The following is a 19,017-nucleotide window of genomic DNA, read 5'->3' as shown; positions in this document are numbered from 1 at the left end:
CACTCACACAGCACCTACAGTACACATTTAATAGACTCCTTCCTACCCCTCTTTCCTACATGTTTATCTTTTTCCCTTGTTTTGTTTTGTATACATTGTCATATAGCATATGTTGTGCACATGTAAGCGTCAGCACTTAGACACTGAGCAACAGTTGTTGTTCCCACTGATATAATACCCTGAAACAGATATATATATATATATATATATATATATATATATATATATATATATATATATATATATTGCAAACACAAAAGAAGAGAGAGCGCAGCCACGACTCACGGTAAAAGTTTTTAATATATCCTTACTTCGCAAACAAACATATTGCACTTACAAACGTTTCAATAAAAACAGGCGTCTCTTGGTTCACTTTAATCGTCCGTTGCTGTGGTATGGTTAATCCGTCCTTTTCAGCTGTGTGCGTTCACTCCTTGACGTCCCCCAAGTTACGCTCCTTCCAATTGCTTTTTTCTTTGTAGCGGTGCTTTTTTCTGACTATCTTTTCTGTGCCGTCTACGCATTTCTTCCGTCTTCTGCGGACTTTCTCAAGACTCACACACTGCCAAAGAGTCTTGAGAAATGTTATCCGATTTACTGTTAACATACACCTATTTGCTAGTGTCTAGAACTGTAATGCTTACTTTGATCTATTAGTATACATGTTAATCTATTAGTAAACATGCTTAACTACATGGGGCACTTGGCTATATGTTCATTATTACATATTATCTTAACATATCTCTGAACCAGGTGTTTTACACCCATGTTTATGCCTACACTACTGTATATAAATTTATGGAAATGTATGGACACCCTTGGTGAGGATAGGAACATTTTTAATCTACTTTAGTCCCTTAAGTCCCTTTGATTTTCTTCTAGACATTATTTATTTTTTTACTTTTTGTCTTGTTTGGCTTTGTATTCTTTTAGTATTTATTTAATTTTGTGTCTACTTTAAGATCTGATCTACAATATTGCTCATACTACTCACGTTGTATATATAGAACGGGTTGCAACACGCTAGGCACTGTGTGCAAAAGGACCTTGTTCTTGTTTTCACTATTGTTAATGTACACAAATTTTGTACCTATATTCATGAATTGGCATGATTTTTTTTAACTTGTATAACATGTATATGTACAACTTCTGTTTGAAAGGCTTTGAACCTTATTAAGTTTACTCTACAAGCAGATATGGGAAAACCCACGTACGGCTCATGAAACTTCATTCTTTTTTGTCCAAATACTTTCTTTATATCAATTTTTCACTTTTCTTACATAGTGGTTTTTCTTTTCTTTTCTTTACAAGTGTTTTATGGTTGTTAGTCTTGTTTAATGTGGATTTTTTCTCTTAGTGGAACTGTGTTTTCTGTGTTAAAAAAAACATGCCCGCACGAAGTATAACAAAAAAAACAACTTCCCACACAAAGTATTAACACATACACCGCAAACCCTCACATCGCAAAATAATAAAGTAATTAACCCCTTAATCCCTTAACTGTCAACCACCCACATCGCAATATACCCCTAATTACCTGATTAACTCCTAAACCACAAAAAACCCACATTGCAATAAACTTAATTAACCTATTAACCCCTGAACCGCAAAACCACTACATCCCAATAAACATAATTAACCCTATTAACCCCTTAAATCGCCAAAACCAACAACGCAAATAACTAATTAAATTACTAAGCCCCCTAACCTAACACCCCCTAAACTAACACCTCCTAAATTAAAATAAATTAACAAAATAAAAAAATCTATGTTCTGATTGAACATTGCTCAATGCAGGTACATTGTACACCTCCACCTGGTCAGCAGCTTTGGTTCTTAATATACCTACATGTAATGTCAACACAATAGGGAGAGAACCTCTTGCTTATAGTTCAAGATGTAATATGTGTGATATAATAATGTAGTTCTCCAACAGTTTACAAGGCAAGTGTCAGTTGCTTTTCAGAGTTAAAGCTAGTCTCTTATATTAGTAAAGAAATAATAAAAAATAAAACTGAGGTTTTGCATCGGGACCCAAGAGTGGTCCCCTTCTTTGTTTACCCCCCTCTTTAGTGTTCAGTCTCCATGTGCTCAGAGGGGTCCAAAAGTGGCCCCATTACCAGTTAGAGGGCTCTAATATTAATATTACTTAAAGATAGATAAACAATGCAATATGTATCTTCTGATATTCATTGATGTCTATAGATCTGTGATGACAGATCCATTATTTTTTGTAATCTAAAAAAAAGTATGTATCACTGTATGGTATTGTAATTTGCTTGAGTTGTATTTTATTGTAAACCTCAATAAAAAAAACAAAAAAACAATAGCGTAGTCAGTTCAACAGAGTTTGGCAACTTGGAATCAGGCAGTTATGAGTTAAATAATAGCGTAGTCAGTTAAGCAGAGTTTGGCAACTTGTAATAAGCCAATCGGTAGTCGAGAAGAGTGTTTATTGGTGACACAAGAGTTACAAGCGGCAATGTAATCCTTTACGTCTTTACTCATAGAGGGCCACCAAACATGTTGTTTGAGTCTCCACAGGGTATTGTTCATTCCAGGATGACCTGTCAGTAGACTGTCATGAGCCCATCTCAGAAGTTTCCAACAAAATGTATATGGTACATACAGAATTCCCAGAGGAAGTTTAAAGGAAGATGGTACTTGGTCTTGAGCTGAATGAAGTGCCTGCATAGGGAAAGATGATACTTGTGCTAGAACACTGACTGGACGTAGTATAGGATCAGTTTCCGGTAGAGTAGAATCGGTAGATTGGTACTGCCTGGACAGAGCATCAGCTTTGGAATTCTTGGTACCCGGAACATAGGAAAGTACAAAATTAAATCTAGAAAAGAGCAAAGCCCACCGAGCTTGACGAGAGTTGAGGCATTTATCCGTATGGAGGTACAGGAGATTCTTGTTGTCGGTTAAGATTAGAAATGGTTGACTAGTACCCTCAAGCCAATGTCTCCACTCATCCAAGGCTAATTTTATGGCCAGTAACTTGTTGTTACCTACATCATAATTTAATTTGGCTGGATTTAATTTCTTAGAAATGAACCCCACAGGATGTATCTTACTGGTGGTTGGGTTATGTTGGGAGAGTACTGCTCCAGCAGCAATAGAAGAGGCATCCACCTCAAGGATGAATTGGAGCTCAGGAATGGGATGACATAGAATAGATGCTGACGAGAATGCAGATTTCATAGTTTCAAAAGCCTGAATTGCAGTACTAGGCCAATCTCTGCAGTTTTGACCCCTCTTGGTAAGGGAAGTGAGAGGAGAAGTAATATTGGCAAAGTCTTGTATAAACTTCCAATAATAGTTGGCAAAGCCAAGAAACCTCTGTAGGGATTTGAGGGTGGTAGGTCTGGGCCAGTCTTTGATTGCCGATAGTTTATCAGGATCCATGTCAAATCCAGAGTTAGATATAATATAACCCAAGAAGGGAATAGAATTTTGGTGGAAAGAGCATTTCTCCAATTTTGCGAAGAGAGAATTTTCACGTAATCTTTGGAGTACCAATCTTACATGATGAAAATGTTCTTGTAGGTCTTTGGAATAGATCAGTATGTCGTCAAGATAAATGATAACAAAGTGATTTAAGTAGTCTCTGAAGATCTCATTAACAAATTGTTGGAACACAGCTGGTGCATTGCACAATCCAAACGGCATAACAAGATACTCATAGTGGCCGAATCTGGTGTTAAATGCAGTCTTCCATTCGTCCCCCTTACGAATTCTAATCAAATTATAGGCCCCTTGAAGGTCCAACTTGGAGAAGATAGAATCTCCTTGAAGACGATCAAATAGGGGATAACTGTTTTTCACAGTGATTTGGTTTAAAGCCCGATAGTCGATGCAGGGTCAAGGACCTCCATCTTTTTTACCAATGAAGAAAAGCCTGCTCCTACTGGTGAAGATGAAGGACGAATAAACCCTCTGGCAAAGTTATCCTTAATGTATTCTTCCAGAGAGATATTTTCCTGACGAGAAAGGGAATCGGTTTTACCTCTGGGTATAGGAGCTCCAGGTAATAGATCAATAGAACAGTCAAATGTCCGATGAGGTGGTAATGTTTCAGCCTCCTTCTTAGAAAAAACATCACAAAAATCATGATACTGCTTTGGTAACGAATCTGGGATGTCAACAAGAGCCACGACAGAACTGGAAGATTTGGAGGGACAGTGCAGACACTGTGTGAAACAAGTATTTCTCCAAGCTATGAGTTCCCTTTTGGACCAGGAAAAAACAGGATCATGGAGCTGCAACCATGGTAGTCCTAAAATCAAAGGAAATTGTGGAGAAGTGATGATATCAAAACTGATGCTTTCAGAGTGGAGAATTCCAACGGACATGTGAAGAGGTATTGTGGAATATTGAATATATCCAGAGCCCAGAGGTTGACCACTGACCGTGGTTACCTTAATTAATTGATTCTTGGTAAGAAGAGGAATCTTAAGAGAGTCAACATATCTTGAATCCATAAATATTCCAGCAGCTCCTGAGTCTATGAGAGCTTGAGACTTGGTACTTCCAACAGTGAGAGTAACAGGAACAAAAAGCTTGGGACTGAGGGAAGTCAACGGGTTCTGGCTTAACTCTGTCCCTCAATCAGTAGTTAAGCCTTGGCTTTTACTGGCCAGGTAGGACAGTCTCTTAACAAATGACCTTTAGTACCACAGTATAGACACAGTCCTAAAGTACGCCTTCTGCTCCTACTTCCATGGGTTCTATGGACTCAGAAGAATTATAGTTGGTGGTAGACTGAGAAGGAGAATGATACTGAGGACGAAATGGAGATCTAGGATACGGTCTTCTATTCCGGTCTCTTTCCTGAAGTCGCTCAGAGTACCGGGTCTCAAGTTTAATACATAAGTTGATAAGGTCTTCTAAGGATTGTGGAAGATCACAAAATACTAGCTCATCTTTTAAACGTTCGCAAAGACCTTTACGAAAAGCTGGACATAGTGCCCCATGGTTCCAAGTTGTTTCTGCGGCTAAAGTCCGGAATTCTATAGCGTATTGAGCTACTGAAAGGGAGCCCTGTCTTAAGTCCAACAACCCAGCTTAAGCTGCGGCAGACCTACCAGGTTTATCAAAAACTGAAGAAAAAGCGGATACAAAGGGGTCCACATCATGAAGCAAGGGGTCGTTCTTTTCCATGAAAGGTGATACCCAAGCCAAAGCCTTACCCTTCATGAGGGAAATCAAAAAGGTAATCTTTGTAGATGAATTTAAAAATACTTGAGGATTATTTCTGAAGTATAAACGACACTGGTTAAGGAATCCACAGCAGTCTTCAGGATTGCCGTCATACTTATCAGGCAGTGGGATTCTAGGAGACAGATGTCCCACAGGTTGTGGCAGATTATAGATAGCAGTAGAACTGGTCGCGGCAGCGACAGGGGTAGAGGTAGTCTGAGGAGGAGCGGAGAGGTTATGCAAAAGAGCAGTAATCTGGTCGAGTTTAGAATCTAGAGACTGCAGGTATGCAGCATGTGTTCCAAGGAGTTGTCCTTGGAGGGTGACGGCCCTGGATAACTCAGCGGGGTCCATATTTATGGCCCGTTTGTTATGTCAGGTTAGGTAAGGTCCAGAATCAAACCCAAATGCTAGAGTGAGCTCAAATAATACTCTAGCACGCTGAGTATAAGCCAGGACGTGACCCCACGATAACCTCTATAAAACAAGATACTCACACAGAGGGTCAAGTGGTTCTTGAGGTTCAGGATAGGAGTACTAGGACACTTGATAGATGGAGGTGTGGGATCAGGAATAGGCGGAGTCAGTTCAGCAGAGTTTGGCAACTTGTAATCAGGCAGTTCTGGGTTAAAGAATACCGTAGTCAGTGAAGCAGAGTTTGGCAACTTGTAATCAGGCAGTTCAGGGTTAAACAATAGTGTAGTCAGTGAAGCAGAGTTTGGCAACTTGTAATCAGGCAGTTCAGGGTTAAACAATACCGTAGTCAGTGAAGCAGAGTTTGGCAACTTGAAATCAGGCAGTTTACGGGTAAACAATAGAGTAGTCAGTTCAGCAGAGTTTGGCAACTTGTAATCAGGCAGTTCAGGGTTAAACAATAGCGTAGTTAGTGAAGCAGAGTTTGGCAACTTGTAATCAGGCAGTTCAGGGTTAAACAATAGCTTAGTCAGTTCAGCAGAGTTTTGCAACTTCTAATCAGGCAGTTCAGGGTTAAAGTTTAGTAACAAGAGAAATTAGAGTACTCACAGAAGCCACAGAAGAAAAAACAAACAGGCACCAGGAGATCGGGCCGCCGGAATATGAAGCTTGTCTGACGTCAGCAGAATGTGCACAGCGTTGTTAAGCAACGTAATGCACAGGACAGAATAGCCGGAAGAACCGGAAGACGAGGAGCGGAGGGAGGGAGCGAGCGTGACACAGAGGCAGGCAAATTCAATACCTCGTGCACTGGAAGGGTTACTCTGTGGCAGATCGTTCCTGGGTTCCTGCTCGTCATGTGCATGCTCCTTCTCTAATCTTCAAGTTCCATGCTGTACATCCCACCAAGCCTATGTAGGGTCCTGGAGGTACTTTTTGAGGAGGGGTTCTGTCACTCTGCTCCCCTCTGCTATGTTGTGGCCATTGCCACGAACGCAGGCGCTCTTCCTGGTTGCTAGGATGCAGCAGTGTTACTGCAGCACGATGGTGATGTCATCATGGCCGACTTTCTTGCTGCTCTCTGCACCTGGATACCTCCTTGACGCCAACCTGGGTCTATGTAAGTAGCTTCCTGTCATACTTACACTGCCCAAGTAGTATAGGTGTAACTGTATGTGCTCCTGGGTGCTATTATCTTTATATGTTGGATTGATATAACTCTACTGAACTCTGCCTGTCTGACTACTCTGCTTGCTTAACCCCTTAAGGACCAAGGCCATTTTTCAATTTCTTTCCCTTAAGGACCAGGGCTATTTTTACATTTCTGCGGTGTTTGTGTTTAGCTGTAATTTTCCTCTTACTCATTTACTGTACCCACACATATTATATACTGTTTTTCTCGCCACTAAATGGACTTTCTAAAGATACCATTATTTTTATCATATCTTATAAGTTATTATTAAAAATATTATAAAATATGAGGAAAAAAACACACGTTTCTAACTTTGACCCCCAAAATCTGTTACACATCTAAAACCACCAAAAAACAACCATGCTAAAAAGTTTCTAAATTTTGTCCTGAGTTTAGAAATACCCAATGTTAATATGTTCTTTGCTTTTTTGCAAGTTATAGGGAAATAAATACAAGAAGCACTTTGCTATTTCAAAACCACTTTTTTTCAAAATGAGCGCTAGTTACATTGGAACCCTGATATCTGTCAGGAATACCTGAATATCCCTTGACATGTATATATTTTTTTAGAGGACATACCAAAGTATTGATCTAGGCCCATTTTGGTATATTCATGCCACCATTTCACCGCCAAATGCGATCAAATAAAAAAATTGTTCACTTTTTCACAAATTTTAGGTTTCTCACAGAAATTATTTACAAACAACTTATGCAATTATGGCATAAATGGTTGTAAATGCTTCTCTGGGATCCCCTTTGTTCAGAAATAGCAGACTTATATGGCTTTGGCGTTGCTTTTTGGTAATTAGAAGGCTGCTAAATGCCACTGCCCACCACACGTGTTTTATGCCCAGCAGTGAAGGGGTTAATTAGGGAGCCTGTAGGGAGCTTGTAGAGTTAATTTTAGCTTTAGTGTAGTGTAGTAGACAACCCAAAGTATTGATCTAGGCCCATTTTGGTATATTTAATGCCACCATTTCACCGCCAAATGCGATTAAATTTAAAAAAAACTTACATTTTTTTGCAATTTTAGGTTTCTCACTGAAATTATTTACAAACAGCTTGTGCAATTATGGCACAAGTGGTTGTAAATGCTTCTCTGGGATCCCCTTTGTTCAGAAATAGCAGACATATATGACTTTGGTGTTGCTTTCTGGTAATTAGAAGGCCGCTAAATGCTGCTGCGCATCACACATGTATTATGGCTAGCAGTGAAGGGGTTAATTAGGTAGTTTGTAGGGAGCTTGCAGGGTTAATTTTAGCTTTAGTGTAGAGATCAGCCTCCCACCTGACACATCAGACCCCCTGATCACTCCCAAACAGCTCCCTTCCCTCCCCCACTCCAGCCATCGATGTCCGGTGCAGAGAGGGCCACAGAGTGGCTCTCTCTGCATCGGATGGCCAAGGGGTGTTATAACAGGATGCCTCGATATCGAGGCATCACGGCAATAACCGGAAAGCGGCTGGAAGTGAGCAGGATCGCTTCCAGCCGCTTTAAACCCCTAATGTCGTACAGGGTACGTCGCTGGTCTTTTAAGACCAGGTTATTAACCCTTAAAGTACTGTATTGCCATAACATTACTGAACTCTGCCTGTCTGACTACTCTGCTTGCTTAACCCCTAAAGTACTGGATTGCCATAACGTTACTGAACTCTGCCTGGCTGTCTACTCTGTTTGCTTAGCCCCTAAATTACTGGATTGCCATAACGTTACTGAACTCTGCCTGTCTGACTACTCTGCTTGCTAAACCCCTAAAGTACTGGATTGCCATAACGTTACTGAACTCTGTCTGTCTGACTTCTCTGCTTGCTTAACCACTAAAGTTATGGATTGCCATACTGTTGCTGAACTCTGCCTATCTAACCACTCTGCCTGCTTAACCCTTGAACTATTGGATTGCTAAACTGTTATCAAACTCTGCCTGCCTGACCATTCTATTGGTTTATCCCTAAACTGTTATATCACTGGATTCCTTTGTTACCTGCCTGTTTCTGGTCCTTTTATTGGTTTATCCCTGAACTGCCATACAGCTGGATTTCCCTCCTGTGGCCTCCAAAGACTATCCCGCCTACTATGAGTACCGCTTGCCTCATTTTGCAAACTTTTTCTGCTCTAGGTTATTCCCTGTCATTTCAGCTTGACGCCGGGATAAGAAGACTACTGGCCAAGTTTGGTCTGATAGTGGAATATCCCTTGAGCATTAAAGTATGATGCCAAAAGACCAGAGAGAATCACAGACATGATACCTTGAATGATGGGAGACAGCCGTCGGGGCATCCCCGTGACTCGACCACCAGTCTCATCCTTGGATTAGATTGCAACTTCCATCAGCGTCCTGCAGATGATACAAGCTCTGTATAGAAGTTATAGCCCAAACTGGAAAGGGATAGTGAGGGGTTTACACAGATGACTGCTGCACACCATACCTTTAATGGATGGGGAGTGTTATTAATGTGCTCATTGAGCTTGTATCACAATTGGTGAGTTAAGTGTTGAATCTGAAGTTGTAAACTTCTAAATAGTATCCCTTTTAAGTAGGAAGAATCGTTTCTAGAAACTAAATAACACAAACAAAAGAATCACCACACCTAGGAGCTAAGTGTAATAACTAAATATTAAATAAAAAAACATAAATTTAATAAGCCAAATTCAAACTCATTATAAAAATCCTTGAGACTGTCAATATATAATTGTGTATTTATTTGACTGGTAAATATTTGATAATCAAGCCCAAAATCTTTACAGGGGTGATAAGGGCACTTACCCTCAACAAACACTACCCATATAGCCTAATGCCTCATGTATATTGGAGTGGGTGAACCCTCATAAAAAATAGGCCTAACCTTTATTTCCAATGCTTTATCTCCTTTCTATTTCAAAAATGTAATCTCATTCCGTAAAGGAATACGAGTTTTATTTTAATACCATTCTGTCATTTCTAATCATGTTATGCTGAGCTGATCTATGGCTATTAAAAGGCTACCCCTTTACTGTTTGCTTCCTTGTGATTGTGTGAAGCTTTAAACTATTTCTAACTTTTTTAAATACCAACAGTTTCCCATAGGCTAAGGAAACACATACCTTAGAAAGATAAATTGCACACCCCTTCTGCTCTACTAAAAATACCTGGATGCAAGTGTGTCAAGAGTTCAGTTTTTCACAATAATTATCTGCATCCTATGATGGCAATCAGGTTATCCTTCAATACAAATAAGGAGTCACCTGTCTCTTTAGGACAAAGGAAGGGAGATATAGGCTCTGTTAAAGCACACAATCTATCTAAGCTTTATACTAGCTAAATAGATGAATGTACAATTTAAACTGTGACATGCCTAACATCGTCTCAATATCATATGAAGGAATAAAGAAAATGCATTAAATGGGGATACAATGTTTCTTTTAAAATTGTTTTATTAATGTTCTCAATTTTTACAATCCATTTAAATAAAACAACATAAATACAAAAGTCAAATACACAAAAATCAGAGAATTAAATACAGTCCATTCATCTCATACACAAACATAAATAGACCTTGTCAGCAGTCTTATAACCATATTGTCTAATCCAGTCATAATCAAACTGGGCTAATATGATCATTCAGATTTCTTTCTTCTTTTTCCATCTTTCTTTCTTTTTCTTCTGTCTTCTAAAATTGAAAAGATGAACAGAAAAAGAGAAAAAACAGGCATGTATCAACTATGTGTTGTCAAAATACAATATGAGAGAAATAGGGCACAATTTAGGAAACTGCAGATGCTTGTGTCAGTGTGTCTGAAACACTAGTTAAGTAGCTGAGGTCTTAAAGGGACAGGAAACTCCAAATTTTTATTTCATTATTCAGAAAGAGTATGCAATTTTAAACAAATTTCCATTTTACTTAAATTATCAATTAAATTAAATCTGGATGATTGACAAAGCCTAATTGTTTGTGCAAGGGCAGGAGGCAAGGCTACACAAGTAATTAGTTGTGCAATGTAAAATGCTGGAAGTACAAGGTTCTAGAAAAATATATAAACTCACAAATGGAAAAAAAACATAACATTACATATTACAGTTTGTAAAATGCTTCTAGTAGGATGTAAAAAGGATGTCTTTTTTAAAAAAAAAATGTTTCGACTTGGCTGATATATTATTCTATAGCAACACAACAGAAATTTCTTGTAATTACAAGGGGCAAGATTACAAATTGCACGGTATGAGTTTTCCAAGTGTGATATAGTCTTTTCGCAATAAATTTTCATTGCACAACTATAACAAGTCTTGAAAAATCACGATTGAGTGCACGCATTCATCTTTTACGCAACAATCCTTTTCTGTGCTCGAAGAGCTGTAGTTAACAGTTTTCGGCAACAACAAAGTTTCACGAAACACTTCAAAATTACATCGGAAAGTACAGTTACACTCATATTAACACTGTCTAATAAAAATTATTTTAAAAATATTGCACACAAAAGTTATAAGGGCTAAAAGATAAGAGATCTCGGGTGTTAGAATTTTTTTTTTTTTAAATCACGGACGCAGGGATTTTACATTGACATATATACACATACGTGGATTTATATGCTTAGAGATATGTTTAAAGTGAAGGTCAATTTTGACAAATTAGTGCCCGGTTTTTAATAATCCTATTAAAAACAAGGGCACTTTAATTCATCAAAATTGACATTTCAAGCGTTTTCTTAAAAAACTTTTCTTTTAATCCTGAGAGCTGCTGCAGCACTTCCTCCGTCTGTCGCAAGTCCTCTTCACAGGTCCAAAATGATGAATCCGGCTTCATCCAATCACGGCGTTCCCTCAGGCCATGATCCCCCCGGGGGAATGCCGTGATTGGAGGAAGCCGGATTCGTCATTTCTGACGTAAGCAGAGGCTTCCGACGGCCGGGGGAATCGATGGACCAGCTTTCAGGATTAAAAGGTAAGTTTTTTTAAGAAAACGCTTGAAATGTCAATTTTGATAAATTAAAGTGCCCTTGTTTTTAATAGGATTATTAAAAACCGGGCACTAATTCTTCAAAATTGACCTTCACTTTAACTATGGAGATAATGAAAAGATTTCACATTACAATATTATGCACATTAAACAATATCTCAGATGGATTTTCAAAGAGATATTAGCATATAGATCTCAAGATAACTAGACATATATATATTCATATACATATCTCGCTATAAATAGATATATCTTTCCAAAAATCATCACATATATAGATGAATATTTATTTTGAAATAAATAGAACATATTTTGTTAATAAAAAAACTTTTTGCAATATGAAATATTCACATTTTCATGTAACACTTTTCGAGGAGAATACATCATGGGCTTTGTGCAACAGATTCATTTTTTTTTTCTATTTGTCTTCTCCATTGACTTATATGGGGGAATAAGTGAACGCGCACACAATCTAGCTTTATGGATTACGCGGATTAACGTGCGCACAAAATAAATTATTTTGCAACTTGTAAAACTTGCGCAACCCCAAGTGAGGAAAAAAACATAACGCGTGCAATGTGGCTTGTAATCTTGCCCAAGGTGTTTGCTGTCCCTTTAAGGCAAACACACAGATCATGTGAATGGAAGGAAAACAGACCAGAGTTGCTTCTGCTCTGTGTTGAAATTTTATGATTGCAATAAAGACTTTGGGCATAAAAATATACTCATTAATTTATTCATGATATTATTGGATCACAGTCATTTTCACTGTAGGATCAGTTAGCTATCATACTTTCCTTTCACTTTAGGCTTACGTGTTTCTTCAATGAAAAATAATACCGTAATAATAATAAATTAGAATGTCTTAGAAAACAAAGGGAAAATCTAATAAACTTGCACACTATGATTTTGTATGGAAATGTTGATGGCTTGAACGTTTGGCTAGAAATTGAAATGCAATGTGCATTTAAAATTATACTAGCTTCTCCATTCAATGATACTGTTTGACCACTAGATGGTGATCAAAGAACATACAAAGTATGCTAAAATAAATATTTAAAAGCAGAATCGAGAAAATGCTTGACTGAATTAGAATTATTTATCTTTGCTATGAAAATGCAGCCCTTTATATTTGTGAGTTTATATATAACTGAATTATATCTGATGTGTGTACTTCAAATGAATATTGTTAAGTCTTTAATATCTAGTGGAATTTAAAAAAAAGTTCTTATTTCAAAATATGAAATAAACTGGACATTACATTAGTCATTTCTTTGAATCTAGGCCATAGTTTCATAAATTAATGTCCATTTTCTTATTTATGTTTATTTGTTTTAGCATCATACATAATTTAAGTGACATAAAACCCAAATTCTTTTTTTTCATAATTCAGATAGAGCATACAATTTTAAACAAGTTTCCAATCTACTAAAATTACTTAATTTGCTTAATTTTCTTTGTATCTATTGTCAAAGGTGCAGCAGTGCACTACTAAGAGTTAGCTGAACACATCAGGTGAGCAATGAGAAATATTTATGTACAGCCACCAATCAGCTAGCTCCAGGTAGTGCATTGTGCTTCTGAGCTTACATCTGTATAATTTTCAACAGAGGATATCAAGCAAAAAAGCTAATTAGATAATATAAGTAAATTGGAAAGTTGCTTAAAATTGCACTCTCTATATGATTCATGAAAGTTTCCTCTTGACTTAACTGTCCCTTTAAGAACTAACACTTTTGTAACTTTTAGTGAAATTTTTGTTTTAAATGTAATCTTGTGTCAATGTGCTACAGATATTTGGTTCTGTACTGTCTCAGATTTTCATCACTTTATGAGATGTCTATTCTTGGGATTGACCCTTGGGGGACAATTTATCATGATGCGGGCGGACATGATCCGATGTAGAGGATCATGTCTGCCCGACATCGCTAAATGCCGACAGCATACGCTGTCGACATTTAACATTGCACAAGCATTTCAAGTGAAATGCTTGTGCAACGCCGCCCCCTGCAGATTCGTGCCCAATCGACCGCTAGCAGAGGGTGTCAATCATCTCAATCGTATCTGATCAGGAGTATTGCTATCTGCTGTCTCAGAGGTGGTGGATAAGTTAAGGAGTAGCGGTCTTAAGACCGCTACTACTTAACTTACGCTTCAGACGGACCTGAAGTGGAGTGGGTCGGAAGCAGCATCCACTACTTCATAAATCAACCCCTATGTCTCTTAGCTTTCAGTCCGGTACCTTTTCTCTGAGCTACTGAAAGGCTCTGTCTCAAGCTGTATTCTGAAGACTTATTGCCTATATCTGCAGACTCTCTGGCTCCACCCTGGTGCTGTTTCCCACAATTGAATTATTTTGCTCCACGTACCTGCCAGCTGTAGGTTGTTCGCCAATTGTCCAAAACTATATTATTTTTTTTTGAAAATTATTTTTTTATTGAGGTTGAAGGAAAATGTAACATACAATAGTCCATCTGCACAGGTGGATTACATAATAGAATGTCACAATAAAAGTTGAGAACAGCATATATAGATTATCCTATTCAAAAGCTAATGTTAAGTAATGAGAGAGAGATAGTTAAAACGATGAAGAATAACCTGTGCAAAGATATGAAAGACCTCTTTTTCTATGAACCAAGCACTACCAGGTATAACAAGTCCTATTGTGAAAGAGGTGTATAAATTTGAGAGATTTATTGTTGGGGTATATAGAGTGTAAATGGTTCAAAGGTTAAGGAAGATTAGTCACCTCTGATGATTGAGAACCCAAGGGTTAAATATACAACGAACATAGCTATATGCGAAAATGGGTAGTGGTATGTTTTGGGGGGGGGGGAAGACCAGTGGACCAGAGCCACTTTTAATTTTGGGGGGGGGCAGTATAATAGGAAAAATGGGTGGGATATGTAAAAGCAGAGGTCCGAAATGAGGTACATATATAGAAACATTATTTGTAAGTAATAGAGCAGCTGATGTAGTAATGGCTCTTGTGAAACTATTAAAATATTTCAATACAGAGCTAAAACAGGCAGGTCCTATGCTATAAATAAATCAGAAACCAAGACATCAAACAATATTATCGTCAAAAAAGACCCAAGTATCCATAGCTAAGTATCTTGTATAGATAGAACAATCAGTTCAAACAGTATGGATTATGCAGAAGGTGAGCTATAAGAGTCAGTGTAGATCTTCAAGTAGAACATTAAGAAGCTTGGCATCTTCTAAAACATGAATTTCTTTTCTTTTGGCATTTAGCCTTAATATAGCAGTAAGAATAGTTTAATTTATATATCTAGCAAGCATAATGCCCAACAATAACATACAAGTAGTAAAGAGAGAGTAGCAAGTTACAAGGCCATTTAACGTGTGAAACATATAAACATGAAGATATGTAGTGAAGAACAAATATCTCAACGTTAGGTATATAACAGTAATTAGTTAACTTCTATACATGAAGAGGGTAGCTAATATTTGGTAAACTCAACATGCAGCACCGTAGGGTTATAAGCGATATACAGAACCATCATCTATTGTTTCATATGTTGATGATATAGCAGGATCAGAATTTTGCACACTAAGAAAGATTATCATCATATGAGAGGAATAACAAATATTCTTGAACTGACAATATATAACCTTCTAAAAAATAAGTGAGAATGTAAAGAACTACAATAAGAAGGCCCTGTAGAGCATCTATTGTATACTTATAAAAAGTGGTATAGGGCCCCCACCACGCCTAGGAGAATAATGAGGGACATGACGACAAGTAGAGTTAATGCAGTGCAGTTAACTAATATGATGTATTTCTCTATCACCTGTATAAATTCCGCCATGGTGCCATAAACCTCAAATAGGAGGGTAAGTTATATGAGTTGAACAAATAGTAGGAGACGATTGTGATTGAGTGCCTAACTTAGATGTGAAGGGGTATGACTCCTTATCTATTTGCACATAGATTGTTATAAAATATAGCTGAAACCTGTGCCCATGTTGTAGTGAGATAAACTTGCTGCTGTTTCAAAAGGTATACTTATAAAACAGAGATAAAGGACTAAATTATTGCCTAAGATTGATATATATCATAGTTATGTAATACTACAGACTGCGTGGGGTCTCAAATATCCGCCATATGTACAAGAAGCTATATAATCCCTACTTACTGTAAGGGGTAACATCTTAGGTTTGGGGGTTACAATATGAGAAGCTCAGTTTAGTCTTGTGAGTCTAGTGGGCCTCCCAAGGTAATAGTAGTTCCACTCTTCTGGAAGATATTAATAAGAATTGTACAGCATACATATAATATATATATTAGATAAAGGTTTACATAAAAAATATGGTTATACTTATGAGTAGACTCTATTAACTATAAAGCCACATCCTTCAGCATTTCTGAATGGTTACAAATTAACTGCGTATTATCCTCAGGTCTAATGACCATCATGTGATAGCAAGTGAAGTGTCACTGTTTACCTACATAGGTCTCAAGAGTATAGAAAATAATAGAAGAGAAAAAAGCAAAAAACAATGGTGGTGCAGTAACAAATAAACACTTAGGTAGTGAGAGAACACCATAAATGTACATAAACATGTACCCCAATATTGGGAGATTTTAGCAAATATCAGCAGTCCAGGGGCCCACAATATCTACTAGCAGGACACGTACAGAATGTCAGCCTATGCCCTCCTTTGGAGACTGAGAGCTACCGTTAGTAGGGCCTGTCTCTCCACTTTCCCTCTGGGTCTCCCCGTACAGCTCAGCAAGCAAAACACTGTGAAGGAGGCAACATGAAGAAGGAATCATTGGGGTTAATGAGCTGCCGTAGTATGTGGCTTGTGTAACACTCTTATTGCCTGCCTTTAGGATCGGACGGGCTCTTCTACGCTGTTCATGACCTGAAGTGTGTATTAGGTGCTGCGCAGTGTACTCCTCTGTGATAAATCCAAACTCTAGGCCTGTCACAGTCGGCCGCTTCGCTATAGGGTCCGGTGGCACTGAAGGAACCCCTCCACACTCGTTCAGCTGACCATCCGGATGAACAGATAGGATCTCTTGAAGACGAACCTCTTTAGCCCGCTCAGAATATGTACTGAGCTCAGGAAGAGATCGGGCATCAGAAGTTTCAGGCAGGTCTGATGACAGTGTGTCACTCCTGCCCTCCGGTATTGCAGGGTAGGAGAGCTGCATGGGCAGGCAAATCAGGCACCCCGCTCCACAAGAGAAGCACATGAGGCCTCAAAATGTTGAACTGCGAGTCCATGACTCGCTCCAGTGCGGTAAGTGCAGCGATGATGTCTGCCTCCATCTTGAGCAGACGTTGCATGTGTGTTTGAAATGTTCTCTCTTCTTTACTCTATTCCCCTGGTGTATGGGAATTGAATAGCTGGTGTGCTGCTGCTGACATGCCCAGATAGCCGGGACGGTGTACCTCTGCAGTAGAATTACAACTGCTATGCCCCAGGAAAAGGGGGAGAAGTGGGAGCTAATACAAGAGCCACTACTGGCATCTTGATTAGTCCAAAATATTGATCCACACTGTACTAGGTATATATTTATAATATTAGTACCATCTAGGGCTAGATATGTTAATGTCCCTTATTCCTTGAGTATAGGGCATTGATGTCTCTCCAGAAACAGGATAATTAATGGATTATATGATAAGTGAAGAGCTCCCATTTTTCCAGCCTAGCATGGCTGCTGCCCAGACATGCCCCTCGTCCCAAACTATTTTAATATATTTAATATAGTAGAATTTCATAATCAACAAGTGAATTATAAAAGAACAGTATAATAGCACTTACTGTGAATTTCAAATGAGAAGTAGATTTTCTGACACATAAAATTTACCAGCCCCTTGTATCATGTTGCACCCATAAGCCAATTACAGAGTAATAAACATATACACTGCATCACACATGCTCAGTAGTATCTGGTGCTTCAGAATTTGTACATATAAAAAGACTGTGCACTATTTCAAAATGTGTGGATGCTTGCAGGCAGTAGGTTGACCTTGAGCAAATAGGTGTGCCTTTTGTAAATTCCATACCTTTCAACATTAGTGAAAGAGGATAATTTATGTATGCTAGTAATTAGTAGATAAGTGCATTGATTTTCAGCCGAAACATATTTGACTGAATATTGATCCATTCATGTCATCAATGGCAGACCAGTGTCATATGTTTAGTTTATGTTAAGAACTTTAGGCCCAACAAAGGGGCAGGGAACACAGGAGATGGGGAGGGAGCCTGAGATCATTTTACAAATGAGCTCCTTTGTTTGCAGTTATGTACAGAGGGCCTGGCCACTCATATGTACAAATTTCCCTATCGAATCATGACAGAGCATCACTAAATAATTGATGTGAGGGCCAGCAAGTCAGGCATTAAATCCCAAACAGATACATAGGTGGTGTATTAGTCTTCTGAACATCAGCTGTCTTATAGTCATTTCTACTTCTGTTTTTGAGCTGTGTAATAGTGTGCATATCTGAGCTAGCTTAGCTGTACTATTTTTTTGCTGTAAAATTGTGCAGAATCTATTTTTTCTTGAAGTGCAGTGTACTTTTGCAAAATATTTTTCACTCTGGGGACCACACAATTATTTAATTTTCTTTATTTTAGTGTTATTGTAGTTTAAGTTATTCATATCAGTGGGGCATAGCTATGTGACTATTACTAGTTACATTATAGGCCAGCTGCCTTGGGAAAAGAAAACATTTATAGGCCTGCTGCCTTAATTTGGGCAAAACAAATGTACAATAGAGTTTATCCCTTTGTGTGCATAAACATTCTATTTTCTTGGTGTTGACTGCACATTTAGTTTATTTAAATGTAATTATTAAATTGCTGTGGGTATAGCCTGTGACAGATAGGTATTCTTGCTGCCTTAATTTGGCAACAACAAATACAGTTTAACCTTTGTATGCATAAACATTCTGTTTTCTTGCTGTTAGTTTAACTTTAACTTGCAAGTCTAGTTCATTAATAATATTCCTGTGGGAGCATAGCATGTGACTGTTAGGAAGACCTGCCGACATTTTTGTGGAATACACATAATTATTTATTAAAATTTGTTTAACCTATTGTGTGAATAATATTTTTTTCTTCCTGTAATTCGTGCACATAACTGCATATTTTTTATTTAAATTTGTTATCGTAATCTAGGAAATACATATATTATATTTTATTTTATATATTTTATATCTAAATATATATTAGGGAATTTTACTAGTATCCCTTATCTAATTGACAACATAATAATTGCTATTGCAGTGGGG

The sequence above is a fragment of the Bombina bombina genome, chromosome 3, assembly GCF_027579735.1.
Source record: "Bombina bombina isolate aBomBom1 chromosome 3, aBomBom1.pri, whole genome shotgun sequence".
In the NCBI taxonomy this organism is placed as follows: Eukaryota; Metazoa; Chordata; class Amphibia; order Anura; family Bombinatoridae; genus Bombina; species Bombina bombina.
This window is presented reverse-complemented; position numbering follows the sequence as displayed.